We start from the raw sequence: 2,818 nt of genomic DNA on the forward strand, positions 1-2,818 counted from the left end.
GACCTTAAGTGTTAATTCCCAACTCACAAGTAAAACAGTTCTAGTCAGCCTCTAACTAAAGCTGTCTTGCATCGCGCTCAGCCTTGCTGACCTAAACTGAGTGAAGTTGTTTAAAGAATTAAATTAAGTCAGCAATTAAGCGAAAAAGTTACATTAGTTCCTAACCTCCCATTGGAATTAATCCTATTACATTACACGGGACCAACAGTACCTACCTACATAAGATTGAAAAAATATTACTGAAAATAAAAAGTGCCAATTTTGATATTAATTAAATAGTGTAACTCATTTATTATTCCACATTTTTAATCCATTTACACTAGTTAATTTATATATATATATATATATATATATATATATATATATATATATATATATATTTAAAATTTTTTATCTTTATTTTAATCAATTTTTGATAACTTGCTGGATCCGCTTTGATATTCTTTGCCGGAGTTACCTGCAAAACAAAACCGGAGACAGGATCTCCGGGAAAACTCTCCGACGATCAAGTCAGTTTTTGTAAAAATGAGTCTATAATTTAGCAATAGCTTTGTGGGAAAAAATGTGAACGTACCTCCCCCCTTATTCTTAAGGCCTTTTATAGGTGTTTTTTGGGTAACCGCCGAGGGCGGTTACTCCTTAGTGGGCCACGTTCTGAGGGCGGTTACCCCTTTTTAGGCCATGTCCCTTTCGTGGCTTTCATGGCAACGAACGTGGTTCTGAGTAGGAGTCTTGACGCTCCGTTTAGGAATTCGGGGCGGTTTACTCGCTGCGCCCGCTTCCTTCATTCGGGTCCCGTCCAATCTTAGCCCATGGGGCTTTAATATGGGCTGGGCTTGCAAAATGAATATAACCCGTTTTGGACTTCGCGGGTTATCACATGCCTCCCCCTTGGTCTAGCAAGAGCCCTTTTAGGGTCTTTTTATAGGGGACGCTTCGTCTTTGTCCGATTATTTCAAAGTTTTGAATTTGTGCATTTCCCCTCTTTCGTTTTCTCCGGCGTCGACCTTTTAATTCCGTTACTTCTTTTCCGGCGTTGACCTCTTAATCCCGTCACTTCACTGTGTTGTCTTTTTCATGTAAGTTTTTCTTTTCACATTTGTTCCTTGTTCGGCTTTTTGCTTCTGTTTTCCTTTTATCGATCATGTCAGACCTCGACTTCGCACCGTTTGACGACGATTATGTCCGCGAGGTCTCTAACGAGGTCAAAGAGATGGTTGAGGAAGCTTCAACCAGCTCTCCTGGGTGTAATTCTCATCCCGCCGACTTCCTTCATCTGGCGAATACAACCGACGAGGGTTTAGGTTTTCACCCCAAAAAGTTGATTCCGCCACCTGTCCCAACCCCTCGTTTGTTACCAAAGAAGGACAGGTCGGGAAGTCTGGTTTGTCAAGAGACAATCGATGATTTGCGGGAGCATTATCCCTGGCTCCGAGGTCTCGAGACTATCATTCCTGGGGAGGATAGGGGACCGGGCGATTACCCAAAGGGGTACTTCACTATTTTCGTGGCCCAGATTATCTGCGGCTTCACTTATCCGCTGGCGGATGAGATTGCTTCCGTCCTAGGCGGTTACGGAATCGCGCCCGGGCAATTGCATCCTAACGGCTGGGCCGATTTGACTCTGGAAAAATTCTTGGCGGATTGTTTGGAGGTTCCCTTTTCGCCCAAAATCTTCTCCAAGCTCCACCATTTCAAAAGCTCGGCGGGGTATTTCACTTTCATCCGCCAGAGCGGATACTATGGTTTTGACGAGAAGCTGAACAAGATCCGCGAGTGGGATCGATCTTACTTTTTTTTATCAAGTTTAATGAGGAAAACCTGAACTTCCTTCGTTGCTGGAGCCGACCCAACGTAAAGAGTTTGAACTTCGGGTATCCCAGCAAGGAAGAATCCGCCGTTATCAAGTTCTTGAAGAGCACTCCTCCTTTTGTATGGACATACGATCAGGCCTTTCATATGCTAAGGAGCCGAGTAGCGATTGCGTACCGCGAGGGGGATCGCGTTGTCTATATTCCTTATCGCGTTTTTATGCAAGGTACTTTTTATTTCCAAGTTGATGGTTTCTTTTAACCCTTTGCAGGGGTGATCCTTTATCTCAAATCGCTGCAGATCGGGAGGCTAAAGCCCTGGCGAGAAGAAAGAAGCGGATGACGGAAACCGCTTCCGTTGTAGGGGCGGATCCTTCTGGAGGGACGATTCCTTCTATTGGGGCGGCTTCCCCGGTTAGGGCTTCCGCTTCACAAGGTCCCGCTTCTGCCTCCGAGGATCTTCCTTTAACCAGGAAGCGGAAGATAAGTGCGGATATAGAGTCTTCTCGTTCTAAAAAGAAGAACACTTCTGTGTCCCTTACTGTTGGCGGCGCACCTGTATCCGCCTCGTCTAAAGGAAAGAGCAGTACCCCCATTCACGAGGTATCTTGATCTGCTCCCTCTCGTATTGCTACTTTTTCCTCATGAGCTATCTGCCGTTCTCTTGATATTTTTCTTTATGCTTTTGCAGCCAATCCCCGATATTAGCGGATGGTGGACTAGGACTTTCGGCATGGCCATGAACTTCTCTTGCAAGGATATTGTATCTTCCATATGCAATGTCCTCGGGCGACTTCCCTCTGCCTCCCGTGTGCGCGAGCAAGTACCGCTCCCTACTGCTGTGGACGGGATCGAGAAGCGTTCTGTAGAGGTATATTATTGCTTTGTCCTTCGCTTTCAAATATCTTGTGTTCATCGTAACCGCATATTTCTATTCGCCCATTTTTATTTGTGAGACGTGTTATATGCAGATTATCAATTTCGCTGAGGGCATTCTCCGAAGGGAT

Source organism: Euphorbia lathyris, chromosome 1 (genome assembly GCF_963576675.1).
Source record: "Euphorbia lathyris chromosome 1, ddEupLath1.1, whole genome shotgun sequence".
In the NCBI taxonomy this organism is placed as follows: Eukaryota; Viridiplantae; Streptophyta; class Magnoliopsida; order Malpighiales; family Euphorbiaceae; genus Euphorbia; species Euphorbia lathyris.